The 26,856-nt window shown below is 35.7% G+C and overlaps 1 protein-coding gene across 30 annotated transcripts in view; it reads right to left on the bottom strand.

Annotated features, from left to right (window-relative positions):
- Nucleotides 1-26,856, bottom strand: part of CCDC91 (coiled-coil domain containing 91) — a 373,101-nt gene that overhangs the window by 331,498 nt on the left and 14,747 nt on the right. For 9 of the 30 annotated variants that reach the window (XM_065523945.1, XM_065523942.1, XM_045364916.2 and 6 more), the window contains one exon: nucleotides 5,295-5,361. The exons of the other annotated variants lie outside the window; for them this stretch is intronic. The gene's annotated coding sequence lies outside the window, so the exon portion shown is untranslated. The remainder of the gene's footprint in view (nucleotides 1-5,294; nucleotides 5,362-26,856) is intronic. 30 annotated transcript variants of the gene reach the window in all.

Genomic DNA, 26,856 nt, shown 5'->3' with positions numbered 1-26,856 from the left:
TAAGAATTCTGTAATAGTAAAGAAAAGAAATTCACCATAGAGCTCTATTTCTTAGAGCCTCTAGTATAGTGGCCTATCCATATTATACAATATTTAACATCTAAATTAAACACTCAAACACAGAAGGCTAACCTTGGTACTCTAATGTAAGAAATCTGGCTTTACAATGGAAAACCTAAGCTAGTTTGAACACTGTTAATTAAATAATGGCATAAAGGCCAGGTACAGTGGCTCATGCCTATAATCCCAGCTCTTTGGGAGGCAAAGGCAGGCAGATCACTTGAGCCCAGGAGTTCGAGACCAGCCTGGGCAATATGGTGAAACCCCATCACTACAAAAAAAAAAATACAAAATTTAGTTGGGCATGGTAGTGCTCACCTATAGCCCCAGTTACTTGGACGCTGTTGTGGCAGGATCACTTGAGTCCAGAAGGTGAAGGCTGCAGTGAGCCATGACCACACCACTGCACCCCAGCCTGGGTGAAAGACCCAGACCCTGTCTCCAAAAAAAAAAAAGCATAATTTCTTTTAAAAAATCAAATACATAATTATTACAGTTTAATAAGAGTATATCTCATATTCAATTCTTTGTAGAAATTAGCCTCATGCTTCTTTGTAGGCACCTATTTCCAGTGACTTCCAGAAATATGCATGTAGTTGTTGACCTATTGCAACGACACCATTTCAGAAACATCGAAATTTAGTACTCAGTTTTGTTCCCACTAGTAAATACCACTATTTAATATTATGTTCACTCACTGCTGCACAGAATTCAAACCATGGAAACGTCACTACCAAAGTTATCAAAGCTTTTAATACCACCAAAAGCCAAGAAGCAAAAATATGCCCCCCAAAAACTTGCTTACCCAGAATATTTGGAGGATTGAGTTTTCAACTTAATTTAAGAAGCACTATCAAAAATGCATTGGCCAATTTCTCTGCCTTAGGCAACGAAGTATAGAATGACTCCAGATTACACATATCCTTTATACACAAATGGACATTAAGGGATTGGAAAGGATTTATACCTAAAATACACTGACATTTCCATCTCTCTTTCCATCTGTCACCCTCAGAAGTACAATGCAAGGTTAAAGTAATACTTGTGGTTAAAGAATCATTTCCGAGAAGAATGAATAATGAAAAGTTTAGCCTTGATTAAAAAGTCAACAAAGATAAAGAATAGGTATCTTCAAATAGGGTAAGATAGTAAGAGTTCTCTCTTAGCTGATATAATGAAAAGCTCTTGGCTCACAAGGTCCATAATAAGTAGCATCTCTTAATTTTGTCAACCCAAAACCCTTCCTCCAAACCTTCTTCCGGCCATAAACATAGACAATTAGTCCAACATGAGCTAAACAAAACAAAACATGTCCCCACCATTAATAATCAGACTTAGGGATAGGAAACTGACTCAAGCTGGATCAATCAGAGTCCTTCCCTGGGATGTTTCCAACTAGAGATGGAAGAAGAAAAACCCTGTTTCTCTCTGATCACAAAACTCTCCTTACCTACTAAGTTCTAAACTCAACAACTGCCTTCTCTTACTTCCTCAAACATGCAAAAGTTCAGGCCCATTTTAGAAATCTTGCCTTAGCCAGTCCCTGGAATATTCTTCCTCCTGATATTTACATGGCTAGCTATTTCTTCTGATTCATATTTCAGCTTTAATGTCTCTTCTAGACAAAGGTTTTCCTAAAGTAGTCACTTAATTACTGTCACATTGTTCTATTTTAATTCTCTGCATAGCACTTACCACTTTAATACTGTTCTTCTTTATACTCTCTGTTGTGTTTCTAACACCTAGAATAGTACCTGGCTCAGGATATGCACTCCATTCATAATTTGTTGAATTAATCAATAGAAGCTGTGAATAAATTAGCCCAAAGCCAGCAGCAACCATGGTCCTAGCCCCAGGAAGAAGCCAGTCTGAAAGAGAAAAGTCATTAAAAAAAAAAAGAAGCAGCAGCAGCAGCAATGAAAAAAGTAGAACTCCTAGAGCTATCTTCAGTCATCTCTAAGACCAGCTCCAAACCTGCCCACAATAGAGTTTGATTACATATATAGGTGGCCTTTAAAAATGGTATGTATACACCTCCGAGAAGAGCGATGTGTAAGACAATCCACCAGAATGTGAGAAGAAAAGACTACAACGCATAAAATACTTTTAGGTTGTACTATCCTTTGAAAAGTGCCATAATCTGTGTTTTACAATGTATGTAATGTACTGTTATAATCATATATGTATCAAATGTACAGATAAATATACCCATACTGAGGATGCATCCTCAAAAATGTATTCTTGGTAGAGGTGAACAATCAAAAAGTCTGGAGACAATCAAAGTTAATGAGCAAATTTATTTCTTTTAACTTAACATGTTTCAGCTTTCTTTCATTTCCAACCAAGAGACTTCTGAAATGTGCTTAACACATATTTGGTACCCAAATACTTGAAAATGCTGAATGCAGAGACTAACTCTTTACGGGTCCAGAGAACAGACAAATGAAAGTTAAAGGTAGGCAGATTTCAAACCTGTATGAAAATAACTTCCTAAAATTTAGGTCTGTCCACAAGTAATCACTGGCTCTCCAACTATAAATTTCCTGCTATTAGAAGGGTTCAAGCAGAAACCTGGTTACCATAGATAAAAATTCTGTATTTGTGAGGTAATCTATGCAACAAATGTTAACAGAGTGATTATTAAGTGCTAGGAATCATACAATGAATTAAACTAAGTCCTTATGTCCTTGGATATCACAGTTTAATAGAAAGACAGACTTGCAAACATATATTTAGTACACAATATATCTATGCAACAACTGAGAAAGTAATTTACTCTCCATGGGTGAGGATATCTAAGTTAAATACTATGAATAAGTAAAAGCCAATTTTCCTGTTCATCAAAAAAGATAAGCACATTCCTAGCGAAGACACAGCCAAAAGGACAGGTTTATAAAGCACATGGTATAGCAAATCAAAAATACCACAAATAATGCAGAATTGTTGAATGATAAGGTACTTATGGTGGGAGAATAACTACAAATGAAGATACTAGATAGGTGGCTAGAAGCAAAATTATGAAGAGTCATGATAAGGAGTTTGGGAGGAGGCAAAGAACAATAAAAATAACTGTCTTTTAGAGTGTACTAATTTGTTGCAGACACATTCCTAAACTCTTTAGACACACTATCACTTTTAATCCTTAGAAAATTCCTGTATCACCTCCTCTTTTTCAACAAGAAAACTTATGCTAGAGCGAGATCAAGTAATTTACCTAAAATCAATTAGAGGCAAACACAGAACTCATTGAAGAATTCTGAAAAGAGAAATAAGATGTATTTTGAGTAAGTGACATGCGTAATGGAAAAAAATGGCTATGAGGCAATGTGGATAACAGTGTGAAAGTAGAATAGGCTAGTTTGAGGGAAATCTATGCAATAAACTAATAATCCAAAGTAAGAGGTAATAAGGGAGTGTGAATAAGGAAAAGGAAAACTAAAGGATCCCATCAGTTTCTACCTTCAGTAAGTGGGAAGAAAAAGCAAGTTTGGGTGTAAAAAGGCATAAAATGAAATAAAGGAGGTATAGAATAATTAGTTTAGGCTTAGGCAATATGGACATATTTGAGTTTGAGGTTTCAACAAAAGACCAAAAGGAAAAAATCTAATAGGAAGTTGACTGGAAAGGGGAAGAGTTCAAAAAAAGAGGGAGAAATAATCGCTAGGATAAACATATTCAGAAATCATCGATATACATCAACAATTTTAAAACTGGCCAAGCAAAGTAGAAAATAAATATCCATGGTCATCCATGCAGAAAAATTCCAAAAAAACCTATGTAGCTACTTCACTATCAAGAAGGTGGAAAATAACTCCCCATCAAGTGTGGTCTGCACATAGTGACTTCATTGCAAAGAGTACAATACAGAAAGAGAGAAAAAGAATAATTTTCCAGTGAAAAAGCCTAATAAAAACCACCTTAGTCAAATGATCAAACATCAACAATAAGTCACAATAAGTTACAGTTTAGCAATGATAAGTTGATCGTAAGTACCCTTGATACAATGTGATGAAAATGGCACTTCACCTCTATGCTCTTCCTCCTAAAAACCCTAACCCCAGTCTAATCATGAGGAAAAACATCATATCAATCTCAGCTGAGGAACAATGTACAAAATGTCTGACCAATACTCCTCAAAACAGTCAAGGTCATCAAAACCCAGTAAAGTTTAAGAAACCATCACAGCCAAGACGTGTCTGACTAATACTCCTCAAAACTGTCAAGGTCATCAAAAACAAGTAAAGTTTAAGAAATTGTCACAGCCAAGAGCAGCCTGAGGAGACATGACCACTAAATGTAATATGGTAACCTAGACAGCAATCTGGAACAGAAAAAGGGCAGTAGATAAAAATAAAGGGAATATTAACACAGTATTGACTTTACTTAATAATTATGTATAAATATTGGCCATTCATTTAAACAAATGTACCACAAAAATGTAAAATGTTAATAAAAGGTGTGAGGTTTATGAGAACTCTCTATATTATTGTCATAATTTTCTATAAAGATAAAACCATTCTAAATAATGTTTATATTTCTAATTAGACCAAAAATAAAACCATAGAAAACTATTACTATTCAAGGGATAAGTAGAGGAAAACAGGTCAGTAAATAAAATTTAAGAGGCATGACCAGAAATACAGAAAGATACAGACAGGTCTAATATATGTCATAGAGGTCAAAGAGGATAAGGAACAAATAGAATCCACTGAATTTAAGAGGTCACTGGGAAAAGAAATGAGGTGGAGCTACAAGAATAAAAGGTAAATCACTGTTAGTTTATGATGCCTTATGAACCACGACTTTATTATTCACCCAGTTAAAAATCTCATAAAAGATTCTCCTAGTTTCCAATCTATTAATAGTCTTCCCTGTAGTCACAACCATTTAATTGCCAAAAACCTACATCATTATGAATCTTCATTCACAAATATTAGATGCATGAGACAAAATACTTCCATGTGGAAGTAACAGAATTCCAAAATCAAACTGGCTAAATCAGTAAGATGTATAACTAGTATCTCATGTAACAAGAAGGCCAAAGGTAGAGCAGTCTTTAAGTACTGCAAGTCAGAGCTTCAGAAATTCTAATTCCCTTGGCTCTGGACTCCTATATTTAGCTTCATCCACAGGCTGGAAGCAAGATGACAAAAATATTTTGAGATTACGATCTGCCCATCCTTAAACCCGCTGCCAGCAAAGAAAAGGAATTACTATGTTTCACTTAGACTTACCAGAATCAATCCTAGAACTTGGAATGAGGTCTCCTTTCTCTGAGTCACATAAAGGAGGGTTAGATGCCTAAACAAAACAGAGAATCTGTTAGAAAGGCAGTGGGAGGCTGGGTGTGGTGGCTCACGTCTGTAGTCCCCACACTTTGAGAGGCCAAGGCAGGCCAGATCACCTGAGGTCAGGAGCTTAAGACCAGCCTGGCCAACATGGCAAAACCCCGTCTCTACTAAAATACAAAAATTATCCAGGTGTGGTGGTGGATGCCTGTAATCCCTCCCACTCTACTCTGGAGGCTGAGGCTGGAGAATCACTTGAATCCAGGAGGCGGAGGTTGCAGTGAGCCGAAATCATGCCACTACACTCCAGCATAGGCAAAAAGAGTGAGACTCTCTCTCAAAAAAAAGCGGGCAGGTAGTGGGAAAAGGGGTAATGTTAAATAGGCAGTCGACAGCAGCCAATACAGAAGGTTCTTATTTGCATGTTTTTCTAGCTTAAGAACTTTTAAAAATTACCTCAATATGATGAAGAAGAGACTCAAACAAAATAAGGGCCACACAATTTCCTTCCTAAAATAACCAAATGACAACCTCAGATACTATCACTACTGTTTTACAGATCAAGGGGGAAAATGGCACATGAATTTTTAAGTCTTCTCTCATCACTCCAATTTTATATTGCAAAAATACAATGTATTTGGATATTTTCAAACCAGAATCTTGTACCTTACACTTTAAACTTTTATTTTGTTGGAATAGGATGAGAAGAGATCCCAAGGTAGCGGAAAGAGCATTAAACTTGGCATCAGGGCATGGGGCTCTAGTCCTAATTCTTCAACTAAATTACAGCATTTTTGAAGATGGTCACCTAATACCTAGGGTCTAATTTCCTCCTTTCTTAAATTAGTAAGTTAGGAGAGATGATCTCTCAAGTCTTATTCCTGGTTATTTCCTAATTAAAAATAATATTCACTTGTTAGCTAGAAAATTTATGCAGACTATTTACCGTTGTAATTCTGCGCTAGCCAATTCCTAAAGATCCATTCCAAGACTATGGGCTGATGACATACGAAGCTTTTTCCTACAAAACTTCACTTTTACAAAAACTTTCACTGTGGCCAGAAATGTTAATAGCATGATGTTACAACTTCTGAAATAACTCAAGAATTTAATTCAATTTCTCTTTAAACCCAAGTTCATTATTAAAGGTTTCAGTGTACCTACAGATGCAAACCCTCCGTTGGACAGGAAAATGGAAAATGACAAAAACTTAACCACTTTGAAATTCAATTAACGACAAGATTTCTAACCACTAAGCCTAAATGAGGAAGAAGATGAAAATCAAAGCACAATGAAAAAGCTGGAATCACAAACAAGTCACAAACAGAAATGGAAATTTCTATACAGAGAAAAAGAAAAGGAGAGGAAATACCCCCTCAATAGCAGTATATAAGCCTAGAAGAAATTAAGCCTAAAAGTCCCATGAGCTTCCCTTTGAAACTATTGATTTACACAAAATGGACAAAAATAATTTCCAAAAAAAGGTTGGTGACAGTGAGAAACATGCCCTTTGGGAACCTCAGGTTAATAAATTGTTGGTAAAGCAGACCCAAAACCCATAACTTATGCCAACTGCATTATGACCTGGAGTTGGTTTTTCTCAAAATTATTAATAATGAAAAATACTTACACAGGATACACATGTATTGCCAGGAAAAAAAAATGCACTTCTTTGAAACAGTTTTTAAAACAACAAACCACCCACAGAAACCACATGGGCACAAAATGAAACGATTCTGGTCACTGATTTGTGGAGCACTTAAGCATTCCCCAAGTAAAAGACTCCACTTTAGGCTCTCTTTCTGAGACAAGCAGACCATCCATGAAAATACCTGATTGAAAACTACCAAGGAAACACTGCAAACATACCTCCAACGGCCTGAGTTTCAGGAGAAATAATTTTCTCCAAGGAGAATCTTACAGTTGTAAGAGCCTACTTCTTTTAAAAGACATTTCTTTTCCTCACAGTAAGACTCTAGATAAAGCTTAAAAATTGACTCTGAAGATAAAATAAATTAAATTAAATCTAACTCAAAAGTGCTTAACACTACAATAGTATAAGTTAGCATATCCTAGAACTGATTTTGCATCAGTAGCAGCATCACTAATACAATTACTCAATTTATCAAATTACATAATAGCCTAGTGAGATATTACATCAGATATACCATATTGAGGTAAGTTTCAAAAGAGAAAGGAAGAAATATACAGGAAACAATATTGTTTACGAGACAGGCAAAAGGAGAAAGCAGGAAATGAGTGGCAGGTAGTTGCACTGGAATGCTAGAAGCTAAGCTAGGTACACTGAACAGGTAGAGACTTAGAAAAAGGAAGCCAAGTGAAACCACAGTCAGGCTAGCATGTAGCATTGCCTAGAGTATAATGCAAAGATGACAAAGAAACTCATTTACATATGGAAATATCAGACAGGTACTAGATACATTAATAGAAAGTTTATCTCGAACCTCAGCATCACCAATTATCCACCTACTCCCTTAAGCAAATAAGCAAAAGATCATTTTTAAACATGGCTTATATTGTCCCTATGAGAGATAAGAACACCATAAAACCCAGAAACATGCAAGAGCTACAAGTTCACCTTTATGTGCAAACACAGGCTTCATCATGCTTTCCATTTCCTGACATATTGCCAGTAAGATTACCTAGGTTTTTTCCCCCTCTACTTTGGTTTTATGTAAGGTGCTGACTTTATCCTTGGATAGGCTGGCGAAGCTCACCTTGTCAGACCGTGCATAACCTTAAAGAACACATATAATTTCCAGAAGAAACAAGAAGAATGGAAAAATAGATGAGTTCACAAAAGAAACAATTTTAAATTCTATGTATCTATAGTCTTCAATCTTTAGAGATGATGTTACTGGTAGTATTTGTTATCACGTATATAAATCCTACAACGACAAAAGTACTAAGAGCCACCTAGGTGCAGTTGTAGCTATCTTACACAGTTCCAACACAATGAAAAGGATAATAATGCCAAGGATGAAAAGCCCTAGGATTGTCAGCTCCTCAGAAAGAAAACAGTTTTAAAGAATGACCAAATTAGATCCACTGCAGAAAACGAAAAGGGAAATCCTGTAACTATCCTGAGGATCTCTAACTAACCAAACATAAAATTTGTACACCAAAATTCATTCTATGGTAAAATAACTGTATTCTAAGTAGCAGCTGAATACCATGATTTATTATGGATACAGAAATAAGAAATGCCTGGTTTTTCAAGGCTTAGTAAAAATAGCAAGTGAGAAGTCTAAAATATAAAAACTACCGAAAAATACGGTACATATCCCTAGTGTATAAATTTTATGCAAAGATTTACAGACAGGGTGATGAGATTTACTTTATAAAGTATTATAAAAGATGAACAGAGTAAATGAAAAACTAAAACAGGTACTTCCTATATATCACCAATAGCTTACTCACAGACATCTCACCAGCACAAGCACCAGCACCACCACTGCCACCCCTGTGGTTCCACTCTGTGGTTACTTCAAAGTAAAATTATGATAAAGGTTGAATGGAAATATAAATTACAGTATACAGATAGCATTTTACTTCCAACCAAAGTGGACACACAAAGACCAGATTTAACCTCTAGTTTCTAAGCAACTAGAAAAATGAACAATAGAAGAGAAAAAGCAACTAGAAAACTGAACAAAAGATGTACAAGATGAAATAATGTGCAAATACTAGACAACAGCACAAAATTGTGATTCCCAAAAGAAAGGAAACAAGGTTATAACTGCCAAACTTACAAACTGGAGTCAGTTTCCAGGCCAAAGTGTATGATGGGAGAAGCCAAGTAAAGTTGACCTCTCACTGAGTTAAAGGGGCAGAGTTAAGAGTTCACAAAGCAGCTAGAATTTACAAGTCTAAGCATCTGAAAATTAGAGCTCCAGAGACAGAAAGGTCTTCTCAAGTCTTAAATTGAGTTCTAACCTATATACACGTGGGAGAAAATTACCCAAGGACAGGAAAAGAACAACAAAAGTGAGTGGACAGACCATCTGGAGCTCACAAATAGCTGGCAAGAGTTTGTATTCCTATCAGTCGGAGTGGATAAACCTAGTAATATATGGAACATTCAGCTGAATGCTCAGGGGAGGTATCTCTTTAGTACTGGGGCTGTATTAGACCTAAACAAAAGGCTGCTCTGGAGCCATGCTAACAAATCTCAAAAGTAAGCCTCAAAATAATCAAACTGATTGCTAGTGACACAGGAGTCAGAATAAAATACAAAACTATTTAAAATAAAAAAATTCAGCAATCAACAAAAAAAAATTCAAAATGCCTGACAGCCAATAAAGAATTAACAGTCAAATAAAGAATCAGAAAACTATAACCCATAACCAGGAGAAAAATCACTTGATAGAAACAGACACAGAAATGAGAGAGATGGAGAGAATCAGCAGACATAAAAGCAGCTATTATAAATATGTATTATAACTTTAAGAAAGTAGAGAAAAAATGGTCATGAGGATGAGAGGCATGGAAGATATGAAAAAAACGAAACTTACAGAGAACTCTGAAACAAAAAATATAAAAGATGAGATTAACAGCATATTAAACACTGTGGAAGATCACGAAGTTAAAAAAAACAGCGATAGTAACTATTCAAAATAAAGTACAGATAGGAAAAAATACTGAGAAAAAATGGATAATTTCAAGTGGTCTAAAACTTGTGTAACTGGAGACCCCCAAAAAGGGAAGATACAGAAGAATTTATTTTTAAAAGTATGGCTGAAAATTTTCTGAATTTCATGAACATTGTAAAACCAGAGATCCAAGAAGCTAAAGATAGCAAGAAAGAACAAACATAAAGAAATCATACCAACACACATCATAATCTAATTACAGAAAACTAATATAAGAGAATATTTGCATTTAGGCCAGAAGAAAAAGAACACATTACTACAAAAGAACTAAAATAAGAATAAAAGTAGGCTTCTTACCAGAAACCATGTAAACCAGAATATAATGGAGATAATGGAGAAATGTCTTTCAACCTACAGGGGAAAAAACACATGGCAGTACAGACTTCTTCGCCCAGAGAAAATACCTTTAAAAATTGAAGAGGAATTTTCTTTTTTTCAGATAAACAAAGGGTAAGAGAATTATCTGACACCAGACCTGTACTAAAAGAAGTATCAAGGAAATTTCTTCAGGGAGAAGAAAGATAAAACCAGATTGAAATCTGAATCTACACAAAAGAAATTAGGAGTCCCAGAAATAGTAAACAGGTGGGTAAATATAAAAATTTAAAGATAACTGAATATATAAAGCAAAAATTTTTTTAAATGTTGGCTTTATAGAATATGTAGAAGTAAACTGCGTATCAATAACACAATGAGAGATGAAATAAAGGTATGTTGTTGTGAAGTTCTTACACTGTACATAAAATGGAAAAATACTGATAGACTAATAGGTTAAAGATGTATATTGTAGACACTGAAGCATTTAATTAATTAATTAATTAGCAAAGATATACACCTAGAAAGTCCAGAGGGTCTAAAATGAAATCATTAAAAGTAAAGCATCCTCAAACCCAACATAAATCAGGAAACAAGGAAAAAAGCAGAAGGAAAAAAAGGAAAACAAATAGTAAAATGATATATTTAAATTCAACCATGAAATGATAATTGCATTAAGTGTAAGTAGTCTAAACGACTAAATTTAAAAGCAGAGATTGCAGACTGAATGAAAAAGACCCAACTGTATGCCCCATACAAAAAAAAAATCACTTTTACTATGAAAAAAAATTAAAGGGCTGAAAAGATACACCATGCAAACATCAATCAAAAGAAACTTGAAATGCCTATATTAATATTATACAAATTAGAATATTAGAGTATAAAGGGAAAAATTTCATAATGACATAAATTAATCAAGATACTATAATATTCAAATGTATACATATCTCATAAGCTTTGATGAACTGTACTCTTAAAAATGGTTACATTGGGGGCAGGGCGCAGTGGCCCACGCCTGTAATCCCAGCACTTTGGGAGGCTGAGGCGGGCGGAGCATGAGGTCGGGAGATAGAGACCATCCTGGCTAACACAGTGAAACCCGTCTCTACTTAAAAAAATACAAAAAATTAGCTGAGCGTGCTAAGGGAACAAGGGAACATTTTGCAGTCATTAAATATTCCATATAATACTGTAGTGGTTTCTCATATGTAAGTATTTGTCGAAGTCATCAAATTATATACTAAATATTGGTGATTTCCTTTTTTTTGTCTTCCAGCTTGAGGAGTTATTGGTGATTTTAATTGTTTATACACCTCAATTAAAACTGACCTTTAAATCACTACAATATACAAAAAGAAGCAATGAAAACGTGCTTTCTGTTACAGACTTTTATCACGGCCTCTATGCTTGTCACTAGTGCTAAATCCCTTCCTCTAGCAGGAATGGGAGTAGAAAGATCACAGTAGACCAACAGTCTAATGGGCATTCCCTTGAAAGGCCAGAGAAAAAGTTGATCTCTTAGGCAGAACTACAGTTGCTACCAAATCAAACTGGGAAAGGAGTAAGATATTAGGGGAAAAAGATGTACAATGTGTATGTAAAGTGTCTCAGGCAGGTAAGCTTGAAAAAAGGATATCTAAAGGGATCAAATACAGAAGATGGAGGAAGTGAGAACAGAGCATGGAGTCACCACACTAGAAAATGAGTGAGACTGGAACAGGAGGGGACAGTTATAATAGGTAAACAGGAAGACAACCTTAGATGATAAGAAAAGGATGTCACCTATGTCAAGATTTTTTAAGCTCTCTACAGTAAACTAGGCTGCCACAGACAGTGAAAGTTATCAGGTTCTTCCAAATTATAATCATCTTTCTGCTTAGTAAAAGTCTGTATCTTACTTTTAATTTGAAAGTAAGAGCATACCACCACCCTGCATCCAAACTAAAGCCTTATTTTTTTCAGGTAGTTACATAAAATAATGATTACATACAGTTTTATCCTACCCTGCCTAGGGTTGCCTTCATCATGCCCATACTTACTTCTCCCACTCTGCTGTTGGTAATCTATTCCTACCATGAAATCCGACAGTCCTTTCACAATTTGGCTCAAATTTACCTTTACAGTCTTATCTTCTGCCTTTCTCCAGCAATTCTAAAAATTCTGTCCCTTTGTGGCACAGAAAAATAGTTAATTAATGAATACTTAGTATCTTTTGATTCACTTACTGACTTCAACTTCTCAAATACACGGGAAAACATCTGAAGGCTACCTATAAAAATGAATATAAGATTGAGTAGTCAGTTCAAAATTGCTGTTTCGGAAAATTTCCTAAAATTTTTCCAAAAGCTACGTATAACTCAAGTATGTTCAACTAAACTTAGCTTATCTGCAAACTACTACCACCCCAGGATATTTAAAGGATATAATGAACTAAAAATTTCAAATCTGTGTGTTTACATATACATATATTCTGTGTTTACATGTACATATATTCAATTATGTATTCTAATCTGTTCTAGAACCTCTGCTGTCAGTACCACAATACTACCATCTTGCTCATTTTTGCATATTTCCTAGTAGTATGTTAAGAGATTAGTTTGGGATATAATTTCCTTATCATGAGGGAAAGATGTGTACACTATGGGTAACAGGGAAGCAATAGTAGTAATGTTCATTGTTACTGCTGAGTAGTATTGTACGAATGTTCTGTAATTCCTTTATCCATATACTAGTTGATACACATTTGAGTTCTTTCTGATTTTAAACATTTTCTGACAGGTCTTTATGTGTAAGTGCAATTCTCTGAAGTGCTGCTTCCTTTATCATCATTACAAGTGATTCCCTGATGCTTATGATATTCCCTGATGTTGATATTCTAAAATGCTAAAACAAATAATCCCTTAACATGAAAGTAACATTCTATTTACTTCCCTCACAATGATTTTCTCTCTCCTGAACAAACACACTTAAAGCCATCAAGAAATTTCAGTTTCATAGATGAAGAGAGCAATTATAAGAACACTGCTCTCAACAATTGCTTATTACCTTAAGAATGAATAAAAATATATAACTATATAAAAAGAATGCTACAGTTTATACACACACACAAACACACACCCCAACTTCTCTACATACAAAACCAATTAATGGTGTTTTATTCAATTATCATGATTATCTTCCTCTGGGAGAGTAGACAAAGTCCACCAGTTCATTACACATAAGTTCCCAAAAAGATGGCACAATTTTGGTTAGCATAATTGAATTATGTGATATTTCTGAGGCACTATATATATTTTATTTTACTTACTGAAACCATGTTAAAGTAACTGAATTGCAAGAGAAATACGTATGTGCTGTGCTTAGAAAATGACTATACATTTTCTGAAGATAAGAACCAACAAAAGCTTGCCATATAATCCAACATGAGAAACACAGAGAAAGGATTGTAGTGAGAGCTGATGAACAACAAAGAAAGCTTAAATGATCTGCATAATTCCAGACCTCAGCATTGCTACACAATCACAATGGAAAGAATGTGTGGCAATTAGACAGCTTTAAATGCTGAAAATATACAAAGGATCATTCTTCTCTCCTAAAAGTTTTGATCAAAGAGGAAATCCTAGAGTCTTCATGCTAACTCATTCTTAAAACAACAAAACAACGACGATTAAGTACTACTAAGTATTGCTATTAATGGGTTTCTCCTCTCTTTTTAATTTAAGCAGCATTATTCAGCATAAGATTCTATTTTAAGTATATTAAATCTTTCCCCAGTATATCTGATTAACATTTTAGCCCTCAACAGGGAAAACAGGGGCATAATTACTATCTTCTATAATCTAAAATGGTAATGTGGTGAAAATAAAAAAGATGTACCAATTCCTGAGAATTACCAAATATATTGAAGCCAAAGCAGGTATGTGTCACTGTTGTTAAATGTTCATATGCTTGACAGTGTACGTACACTGCTTCTGTCTGTGTCTGGCTTTCTAAAATATTTACTATAAATTCTGCTTGTACTAGGCATTTTAAGCATTTCATTATTTTTTTCATCTTCCTTTTACATAGTATATAGTCATTTATTTCTTAAGTTGCCTTTGGGATATCACAAACAATAAAGGCAAATTATGAAGTAAGCTAAAGACCACTCTTCTTAATAGGTACAGTGGTAAGATAATCCTACATTATTTCAAAATTTTATTAGCTTCATATTTGACATTATATCATGCCAACCACAAACTGTTGGTTATACTGGAAGAGGAAATAATCAACGAATTTTCTACTTTTTTGGTAAGTATATTAATCAGGGTTCTCCAGAAAAAGAGAACTAAGAGGAACTATCTGTGTATATAAATAAAGAGAGAAACATTAATTTCAGAAATTGGCTCATGAGATTATAGAAGCCAAGACGTCCAAAGATATGCAGTCAGCAAGCTGGAGAGCTAGGAGAATCGATAGTGTTAAGCCTGATGACAAGGAAAGCTGATGGTGTAAGTTCTAGCCTGAGTCCAATGGCCTGAGAACCAGAAGAGCCAATAGTGTCAGATACAGTCCAAGTACAAGAGAAGACTGGCATTCCAGCTGAAGCAGTCAAGAAGAAGCAGTTTCTTATTACACAACTGTTTCATTCTACTCACATATTCAATTGGTTGGATGAGGGCTACCCATATTAGGGAGGAAAATATGCTTTACTCAGTCTACCAATTCAAATGTTAACATCCAAAAATACTATCAAAGACATACCTACAATAATGTTTAATCAAATCTGTGAGTACCCTATGGCCTAGTCAAGTTGACACATAAAATTAAGCATCACAAGTCCACTTGGCACACATCTGCATCTCCTCAAATCATATTTAGTCTCCAAATAAAGAAAACAACAAGGTCATAATTTCACCTAATGTGATGCAACTGTCCTGACTACAACTGGAAATGTATTAGCCCCTTTCCAAGAAGAGGAAGTAAAGACTTTGAATGATATTTCTATTTTCCTTGATATCCTGTAATTTAAACACTAGGATGTAAAACTAACAATACTTAAATACTATTATATATAGTCAAACTATCTTATATACATGATAAGGGAATAAAAGAGGAAAGAAAACAAAGATACTTTCTACATTTTATACACATACACATAAACATAACAAAATAAGATGGAAATACACATGACAATTACAGGCCTTGTTTCTGTATTAATAGCTAGTATTAATAACTATCTTCTTCCACTTTCTATTTTGTATTTGCTTTGCCTTCACCAACCACCTCATCTGGTTGTGACTGTTTACCCAGTGGGGTGACCCTAACTTTCATTCCTGAAGTATCTGGGCCATAGTACTCCTGCTTGGGTTGGGTTGTTGTAATTTTCCACTGACCGAGACATCCTAAGGGATACCCTGTATTCCAGACATACTCTACCCCCATTATAGAACAGCGATCTAATTTCTCATTGGTAGTTAAGATCAATCAGTCCAGCCAGCACAGTAACTCTGTTCTTTGCCTGCTGATTCAGAGATATGAGGAGTCCAAAGTGACCAGGCTAGAATCTTAACTTCCAATTCAATTGAATCATTGTTTTATCTCCTAGTAGAAGCATTCCTCCATCTGGAACTAAGATCTCTGGGTCATCAAGGCATAAGTTCACAGGAACAGGAAGCAAAAATTTTGCTAGCAAGTCACTAGAAGTAATAGTGACTGATGCCACTCCTTGATTCTTGGATCTATGAATCCTGGCAATGGAAGAAACACCACCATATATTGGAAACTGATCCAGCATATACACAGCCTTCTGGAGAATCCTGCACCAGCCTTTCAAGGCACTGGCACCATAATTGAGTCTTCAAAAAACCATTCCACCATTCTATCAAGCCAGCTGTTTCACTATAGTAGAGACCATCTTAAGACCAGTGAATTCCATGAACATGGGCCCACTGCCACACTTCTTTTGCTGTGAAGTGAGTTCTCTGATCAGAAACAATGTTGTGTGTAATATCAATACTATGATAGTAGATAAGGCATTCTTTAAATACATGTCTGGTAGTTTTGGTAGAAGCAATGCATGCAGGGAAGGGAAATCTATATCCAATGTCTACTCCAGCAGGAATAAGAACAAAACACTGTCCGTTTCATGATGGGAGCAAATGAAGAAAACAAAGTGTTAGAGCCTTTTATAATTCCCCAAGCGGCAGAATCTCTGCTTAGTGAATCCACATCAATAGATTTGGTCTAATCCAGCTTTATGTTCCTTCTGGCATTATCCTATACCCTTAATATCCATTATCACACATGTTCTCTGGACTTTTGTTGGTATAAATAGAAAACTCAGTATTTCTTTCGGAGTGTAATACATGTCTTCATGGGTCACACTTTGTGCCTCATCTTTATGGGCCTACTAAAACCTGAGTGTAGTTATAGGTCTAGAAACAAAGAGGAAATGGTGGGGAGGGGTCTTGAGAATTGTCTTGCATGGCAACCTCCTCAGGGAAAGCCATTACGGTTTCCTTGGGCAATGCAGAATTAATTCCCCTGGTGGGGTGGGAGGCGCAAAGGGGAGGTGGGTAAAGAGGCCATTCCCACTAAGGGTGTGGAGGTCTCTTCAATTGGCAAAGACGACTCATCAGAATTTAGGGATTCAAAGTCCCCAGCTTCATCAGGGTCTTCCCATACATCCCCATTCGAATTTTCAGGATCCCATTCCTTCCCAATCAATAACCTCACTATAACTTATTTGTTTATTAAAACTCTTAAATAATTGACTGTGAGGTCTTTGAAGACCTAGAGTGGCACTTACTCCTGTATCCCCCAATGCCTAGTACAGGCACCTGAAATGCAGTCAGGACTCAAAGATTTCTATTAAACTGAATTTTGCTTCTCAACATATCTCAGTTCTCCATTATTTAACTTTCATAGACTCAGTTTTGAATTAGTAAATCTTTGCTTATGCATCAATCAAAGGTCTGCTAGTAGTGCCTCATTAATAAAAAACAGACTTGTTCACCAAGGGAAACACATAAATTACTAGTTTGCTCACATTTTCCCAAGATGATAGAAAACATGTGTTAAAGAAGACTAAGAGGGATTCCATACTTCCATATTTGAGTCCTTGTGGTTGAACTGCACCTAACTTAATAGAGTGACAAGACTGAAAACCTAACTCAGGGGTATGCGCCTGTAAAAGAGCTGAGTCTTGGTCAATCCCGGTGGCCGTATTTCAATCATTCACATACTGCTGAGCATTCAAACTGTGTTCAAATAAGGCAAACACCAACCTGTAAACAATCAAGCTGTTCTGTACCTCACTTCCCATTTCTGTATGTTGTTTCCTTTTTTTGTGTATAAATCTTCTTCCACCACGTGACCATACTGGAGTCTCTTTGAATCTGCTGTGATTCTGGAGGCTGCCCGATTCACAAATCATTCATTGCCCAGTTAAACTCCTTTAAATTTAATTTGGCTGAAGCTTTACTTTTAACAGATAGTGTCAGAAGCGGGATCCAAACTACAGCTTCTAACAACCCCCAGGAGCACTGAGTGAACAAAGCAAGGTACCTGCAGGACCCATTTGAGTCCACTGATCTCAGTGTGGCTGGGGATGGCAGTAAGTTCTCTTTTGGATTTCAGAACTCCATGGATTTGTGTTTTGAGCTCTCCAAGTATCTTTGAGCAAATTTCTAATCCAAACTGGGTTTGGAAGTCATGACAGAAACTGGACTGGGTCCAGGAATGGATTTAATCCAGAAATTAACTGGCTAGGGTCCAGTTAGAGGCCTCTTACATCTGACTGGGTCAGAAAGAAACTGGTAGCAAACTGTAATACTGTAGGGGTTATAAAATTTGGCATTTGAAAATTCACAGGGATTTTTATATTCCACCCCTTTGTTTCATTTTACTGGTGTGCTTAGGTAGAGGGAAAAAAAAAAAAAAAACTGGCTAAGTTAATCAAGAGAACCTGAGAGTAAAGCCAACATTTTAGGTAAAAAACGGAATCCTTAATTTCTAGAAAACTGAGTTCCTTCCTGCTATACACTAGACCCAAGAGACAACAAAGTCTTACAGAAATGACAAAATCTTACTAAACATAACTTACAGTAAAACATTCCAAGTGAACAACAATACACAGAAGTGTATTTAAAAATGAAGTTTCCCAAATTAATCACATCTAGGGATGCCTATTAATATGCAGAAGCTTCTAAAAAAGCTTTAGAGATGATGGGGACCATCTGGGGGCAATTTTGAGCCCTGCCAGTCTGATATTGGGTGCTAGGCAGACTCGCTAATGTCTATGTTTTGTCACAAGTATTTTGCACCGGCCAGAATGGAAAAAGATAATTTTTCTTTGTGTTGTGGCTTGGCCCTCAGGGTTATGGTGTGGTGAGCCAGGTCACTAGGGCCACTCAGGGAAAGGAAACCCAGAGGCTTGGCATGTTGGCAAAAGGGTAAGAATTTCTCACCACTCAGATTTCTGGCCTCTGTTTCTCTGTCCAAACTGGTTAAATGAATGGTAAAAATCACTATTTATCTCCTCTGTGAAGTTTTAATTAATACAAAAAAGAATTCTGAGGCTGGTCTTAAGCTGTAGTTAATCTAGTGTGCTTTGTCCTTCTGTGTTGTTCTGTCATAAAGAGGGGTACCTTAGGATAAAATATGTGCCTAAAACCCTGGAAGCCCGCTGTTCAAGATGTCCCAGCAAACTGGTCAGTAATAATCTTTGCTGCAGATCCCTGAAAGAAGAAAAAGGAAAAAAAAAAAAAAAAGGAAAAAATAGATGAGACTCCATCTTGTTTTGTATGTCCCTGGAAGCTTGACCTTGTAACTATTTGATAATACTTTCTCAGTCTCCGCCATCAAAATGGCTGCTGGGTCAGGGTTCAATTCCCAGCTTAGGCAATGAGTACTTTCTCATTGATATTTGGGTGACCCTTACCATTTTTAAATTATCTTAACCTCTACAAATCATCTTCAATTTTTCTTTCTTTAAGCACAAAAGTATCAGCTGTTTGGCCTGGATAAAGTCAGGTAATAAAAAATTCAGAAAAACTGTTATTAAAGAGTGCTATGGTTAAAAATCAGCTTAATTAAAACCAGATATTCAAGCTCTAACAGCCTGGGTCTCCTTGGGAAAAACAGGAGGCTCCAGAGACCCTTTCTTGGCCCTGTTCTTCCAAAGACTTCATCCTATAGCCAGTAATACAATTTAAAAACTTAGAACTGGTAAACAGAAACTTACAACAACTGTAATAATCTTCTGTCTGTGTAGTTATACATGTGTTGTATGTGTAATGTTTATGTAAAAGAGCTCTAATTAATTGGTTTAAAGAAAAATAGGTGCTTAAATCAAATATTTTGAAAGAAAAATAAAAATTGTAATGCCTTTTAGTTTAGTTGTAATGATTTTAGTAATCTTTGGGAAATAAAACATTTTAAAGATTTTTGGCAAAAATAAAGATATGTGGTCTAAATTATTCAGGTCAGATACTAGGTTTGTTAAATGCTTTAAGGTCATACACTGCCTTGACTTTAAAGGCCTGGGGACATATGGAATTAGTCAAGTCCCCTAGCTATACAAAGAAGGTTATAAAGAAAAGAGATTTTATATCAGAAAGGATCTTGTATCGTAAATTATTGTCCTAAAGTGAAAAATGACCTGGTTGTTTAAAAAGAAGGATGTTTAGGATAAGTCAGAAAGTCCAAGCATGTTGTAGATGGTCTATGGAAATTATGAAAGGAATAATGAAAGGAAATTTATGCACCAAAAGTGAAAGTTGCTAAGAATTACCATTTTAACATATAATTAAGACTACTGAAAAACGAAATGTGTTTTGGTAAAAGATTATAAGAAAGCATGGGAATATAAATTTTTGCCTAGTTTAAAGAGTTAAAGGATTGTTTAAAATTAGATAAAATAAAGCTAAAGTTTTACACAAGTTATGAAAGTGCTATAAAAAATCTTGAACTGGGTGTGGCAGCTCACACCTGTAATCCTAGCACTTTGGAAGGCCGAGGAAGGTGGATTACCTGAGGTAGGAGTTCGAGACCAGCCTGGCGAACATGACAAAACACTGTCTCTACCAAAAATACAAAAATTAGCCAGGCCTGGTGGCGGGCACGTGTAAACCCAGCTACTCAGAGGGCTGAGGCAGGAGAATCACCTGAACCAAGGGGCTCAGGCTGCAGTGAGCCGAGATCGCACCACTGCACTCCAGCCTGGGAAAAAGAGTGAAACTCTGTCTCAAAAAATAAGAAGAAGAAGAAGAAATAATAAATAATTAATGTTGTAAAAGAAAATCTGTGTGTGAACGTATTGGCCAAATTTAAAGCGGTATTATTCGGTTTTTCCATAAATTGAAAATGGGAATAAAGGCACAACAAGGTTTTTTCTTAAAGCACTAATCTTCTCTTTCACAAAAATGGTAAAAGGTTAGAAACGATTTATGAGAATCTCACTTTCTGGTCAAACTAAGATTGAAGTGATTTGTTTATAAGGTTTATTAAAAATTGGGATTGACATTAACAGACTAATGAAGGTTGAAATTTGGCTTTCTCTCTTGAACAAGATTTTCATGAAATATTAAAAGATAATGGGCCAGGTGTGGTGGCTCACACCTGTAATTCCAGCACTTTGGGAGGCAGAGGCAGGCAGATCACGAGGTCAGGAGATCAAGACCATCCTGGCTAACATGGTGAAACCTCATCTCTACTAAAAATACAAAAAAAAAAAAAAAATTAGCCGGGCTTGGTGGCAGGCACCTGTAGTCCCAGCCACTCAGGAAGCTGAGGCAGCAGAATGGAGTGAACCCGGGAGGCGGAGCTTGCAGGGAGCCGAGATGGCACCACTGTACTCCAGCCTGGGCGACAGAGCAAGACTCCATCTCAGAAAAAAAAAAAAAAAAAAAAATTTTAAGTCATCATTTTGGCTAAATGAATGACTTATAGTAACCCGGATTCTATTTCATAATATCAAGTATTTTAAACCTTTAAACATATTTGATAGGCTTCTCAAAATCAAATTTCACCTTTAAAATGGTCTTTTCTGACATCGAATTTTGGAATCCTCCAGAGGGCCCCTGAAGCATTTAAGAGACAGGTAAACAGGATTATTTGGCATGCTAAGTTACAGGGAAAACTTTGTCAAAATAAAAATAATGTTTAGTCTCCAGGTTATATTTTAGTAAATTATATTAATATATGTTCCAAAATTGTATGGGACTTCTAAAATTCTATTATGTCTGAGTATATGCTATCAATCACAATTAAAGTTATTATGTTATTGTAGACCACAGAAATAACAAAATTTCTTTGTCAATTGTATTGTTAATTATAACTATTTAAAATCATTTCCATAGTTAACTGCTTAATGCTGATGCAGTTTCTCAAAATTTCAAAAGCATGGCATCTTTTAGGAGGTTCATGAAAGATGGAGAGGACCCTGAAAAGTACTCTTGAATACAGGTTTCTAATAGCTTTAGAATCATGTCATGTGAACTGGGTAAGAATTCCTGGAACTTTCATGAAAAGACTGACTGGGTTATAAAACTGCTGATCCAAGTAGAACAAAAATTAATTAAATACCAAGGAAGTACTTTGCCAGATTTTCATGCTAAATAACCAAACACTGAAATTATTTAGATACACAATTTGAATAAAATGCATGGTCTAAGTCAAATTACCTATGATTACCCATCAGTTATCAGTTCTATGCATCTAATTTGGAGAATCAAGTCCAATGTTAAGCACAGACTCATGAAAAACCAGAACAGCTGCCTTGTCCTTATTGAGTCCTTAAACCTTTTATTATTAAAAGTTCTGCATTCCATGACTCATCAAGGAAAAGATAAAATGATCCAAATTAAATATATTGATGTGGTGACTTATAAATTGTGAAAATAGTTTATAACCAATGTTCCATTCTATATTCCTGGGAAGACAATCAAAGCTTCAGGTACATTCGGCTACCTGATGGGCCATTTAAACATTTACAAAAGGATTTCATTCATTTTCAATGCATGTTTTTTGGTTGTATAAAAACTTTCCCATGCAGGAGGGCTGATGTTATAACACTAAATTATTTTACCACAGTGTATTTTCATCAGGTCAATAAAGCTTTTTATGGTTTGGAGGACAATCAACCCTTTCACAATCTAGAATCCAAAGACTGGATCTTCTGAGAACATCAGAATAAGACTGACCTTGCCATCCAATCTGCAACAAAACTTTGGAACCTCGCACCTTGGGTTCGTAATCACACAACTGTGAAGGATCCCTCCACACTTTTGGAACTGTACACTCATCGAAATCCTTAACGTAAAGCTAACCAGAGAAGTTTCTCCCCAGAAGAAGGCATCCTTGATGTGAACAGCTTTTCCCAAGATCGTAGATCAAGATTTCTCTACTATCATTAGACTCTTATCTTTAAATATTTTCTTCCTTGCTTATGCCTCTATGAATAGAAGTGGAAAAAAGGTCTGTTGTGTGCACTTATGGGATATACTTTTATTTGTGAAGAATTTTGCAGCCAGCCTTATACATGGATAATCTTACACTTTGATAGATAAAAGATGAAGGCCCGATGTGAGTGAGAAACTTTGCCTCATAATCAGTCAGAAACAGAACACTGATTCACTCCTCTTAACCCACATCATGGGTTTAAGAAAACACTGCCTGGAGGCCTTCACTCCTCTGGAAGGGCATCATTTGTTAGGTCCTTTTTCCATGGTTTGGAATAAAACAGACAATGATTAGAAATGTATCCCTCATGATAGGCTAGTTAGCATGATAGGCTTTATATACTGTAAAGGCTATGGTTACACAACAGACTTTAAATTCTCTTGTAAAAGTTATGCTAAATAGTAAAAGTGGCTAAACACAGAAGTACCTGTGCGGCCACTGGCACTTACGGCCTACAGAGAAAACATCAGGTATTATAGAAATTCAGTTGCAGGGGATTAATGAAAAAACTACTTAGTTAAGCGAGTAGACTTCTTATCTAGCTCATTCTTTGATCTATTTGAGTTTAAGAGGTATGGTTTATGGGGACCCTGGGTAAGGAGCATACTCCAAACTCTTGGTATTATCCTCCTGATAGTCATAATAATAGCCTCCCTAGTGCACTGTATTCTCTCAAAGGTTTTAAACATTTGCATGCAGCCATCTCTAGAACATCTAATGGTCTCCCTTCAAGTGGAATGACAAGAGCTGAAAGAAATGTGCGACCATGAGGATACTGTAACCTATGAATGACGTGCCGAGACTTGAAACCCAAATGATGGTAACAGAGAGTGGTGCTAAGGCCTCTCTTCACCTTGAGCAACGTCATGGTGAGCCTTTGGCAGCAATATATACCACCCAAACATGAGACATCTCTCTGGTAACAAATAAGTAAATAAATACCTAGCTTAAAACTACACGATTCAAATGTAATAAGGAGAGTAAAGAGAAGAGAAAAACACATCTTAGAAATACCTAACATGACTTTCCCTCACAAAAAAAAAATGCAGAAATATAAAGCAGGTCCTTTGCATCCTTAAATTCATGGTAAGTGTGAAAATTTGAAATTGCTTACAGTAGGAATTGCTAATTTTGCATTCTGAATGGTGAAATAAATAATAGCATTATTTCCCCCAAAAAATGCCAGTATGCATAATTTTATTTTTAATCAGAAAGTTAATAATAAAAATAAATGCATATCAGGGACTGGCTAATGTGAGCATGAAAAGGCATCTCTAGTAATCATTTACAACATTTGCAAACCATTTATGTCTTCCTCATGCAGAAAAGTGATGTAAAGTAAATAAAACACAAAAACTTACATATATTCATATTGTAAGAACCCAAAAATACAATACAACTACATTTTAACCCAATGTTCTTACCAATTATTTGAGGGCAACAATCATGTGACTCTCTTCTGCAGCACTGGAAAACAATATTCTCAATTATGAATGCCAGGTACCATAGCCTGATAAGCATTCAGCTAAATGCTTTAAAAAGGGGCAGGGGGAGAGGTCATTTACCTTCAATAACTAAGTCATCAAAGCCCACAAATACATGTCTAGATATTTTCACAAAATCAAGGAAAAACTGGGCTTCTGGCTGTTTTTCTTTTACTAGGAAATTCCATTAACCAGAAAATCCAATTTCTCCAAGTAATATGTTCAGGCATAGCACACAGTGTTTAATGATCACTAATAATATTCAGCATAATCATTTTGGCAATTCAATTGAATTTTTAGCCATAATTCACAAGCCTAAACTGAAGATTTCCTCTATTTAAAACCGACCCAAATTATTTAAGAACAAAATTACATAATGGCTAATAATGCTCTATGTCTGCAGCATACTACTTATTATTAATAAAAGTAGCTTACCTTCTACCTTATCAGATCTTTCACTCATATAATCAATAATTCAACTTTTTTTACATGTATAAAATACTAACTCTACTGCAGACACCTCCCTAAATATAGGAACAGACTGTAATTTTCATCCTATAGAATTTCCACAGCACTAAGCAGATGCCTAATATTGTTAAATGATTTGCTACATATGGGAAGTTTTTACATATCTGAATTAGAATAATCCCCAAATGATCTCTTATATGAAGCTGTACAGCATAGTTGATAAAGATGAAGCAAAGTAGTGTAATATAATTGGGATAAGGTAACACTAAGAAGAACTTGAGCTATTAAAATACTACACAGTGACATCAGCAGTAATAGTGGAGTTAAGCAAATCCAAAAATCCTTTCATCTATAAAGCAAGAACAATAGTGGCAAAAATTGTCAAAGTCAACTTTTTTCAGAACTCTAGAAATTAATCAAAGGCTTGCATCAATCTAGGAGAATGTACTACAGAAAAATCGCTGATTTTCATTAAGAACAAGTTTTATGGCATTTTAATCTCATCCCTCTATCTCCAGTACCATGAGAGCCTTGAAAACTAGGAGGCTCAAAAATCACAGTAAAATCCAGCAGCCTAGCAGCTACCAGGAGGGGCACAATAGGGTTGGAGCTCCTCCAAAACTCCATTCCCAGAAATTGTCATTATTGACCTGTCCGGCAGTTCCCTGGAAAACACCACTCCTTTACTTGTCTTTATTTGACCTGACTCAGAGCTTGCCCAGTGCCAATAACGTTTTCCCCAGATGGCATTTGTCAAAAGCAAACAAAGCCAACTGTTTAACATCAAGTTGCCTGAAGTATCAGTAACAGTTGGGGCAAACAACAAGCTGACCAGAATCTTAAAAGTAAAAGCTAGGTAATGAAATGTCAATAGGGGGTTTTGATAAGATCCAACACACTCCTTGAACTCCAGATGGCCAAGCTCATGCAAGTGCTCAGTAAAGAACTGAAAAGGCGACCTAAGCTTTGACTTCTTGCTACACTTTAAGCTCTGTACAAGTGGGAACTAAAAGCTAAAGCAGAGTTATAAACTGCCTGTCTAAGCATTGAAGGCATGCCCCATCATGCACACAGAGACCATCAGGAGACGCTGGGAGACTCATTGCTTCCAAACATTAGAAAAATAACTGTCCAATCATTAGCTGTTCAGTACTAACCATGCAAAGACTTTGGTGGCCACACAGAAAAAGAATACAAAGTTTACATAAACAGTTCAGGAAAGTCACTATGCAAACAAATAACAAGAGCAGCAAACAAGAAGAAATCCTGATAAGCAGAATCTGATTTCCAGAGTTACCACATTAGGAATTATTTAATTATCTAATTTTCAACAAAAAAAAATTGTGAGACATGCAAGAAACAAGAAAGGATGATCTATACAGAGAGAGAAAAAAGGCAGTTAATTGTCCCTAAGGAAGCCCAGACATTGGACTTATGAGACAAAGACACTAAAATGTTTTCTTTAAATATTTTATTAGATACGGTTTCAAATAGCTAAAGAAAATCGTATATGAAGTATAACAGTATCTCAGCAAATAGAGATTATTAACCAAGAGACAGAGATTACAAAAAAAGAAACAAACATTGCGGGGTTAAAAAGTATGATAATTTAATTCAAAAATTCACTGGAAGAGTTCAACTGCACATTTGAGCTGGCATAAAAATCACTGAACTTGAAGACAGGTCAATTGAGATTATCCAGGCTAAGGAATGCAATGAAAAAAGAATGAAGAAAAATAAGCAGAGAATCAAAGACCTATATGAAACCATCAAGCATACCAACATATGCATAAAAAGAGTACCAGAAAAAGAGGAGAAAAAGGAAGGGGCAGAAAGAATATTTGAAGAAACAATACGAGGAAACTTCTCTAATTTGATGAAAAGCATTAATCTATACATCTAAGAAGCTCAATAAACTCAAAGTAGGATAAAATTCAAGAGATCCACACTGTAACACATCATAACCAAATTTTCAAAAAATAAAACAATACTGAAAGCAACAAGAGAGAAGCAACTCATCACAAATACGGAATCATCAATAAGATTTCATATCTGATTTCTCATTAAAAACCATGGAGGCCAGAGGCAGTGGAAAGATACATTCAAATTCCTAAAAGAAAAAGA

The sequence above is a fragment of the Macaca fascicularis genome, chromosome 11 (genome assembly GCF_037993035.2).
Source record: "Macaca fascicularis isolate 582-1 chromosome 11, T2T-MFA8v1.1".
NCBI lineage: Eukaryota > Metazoa > Chordata > Mammalia > Primates > Cercopithecidae > Macaca > Macaca fascicularis.
The sequence above is the reverse complement of the archived record's forward strand: the minus strand, read 5'-3'. Positions and strand labels throughout refer to the sequence as shown.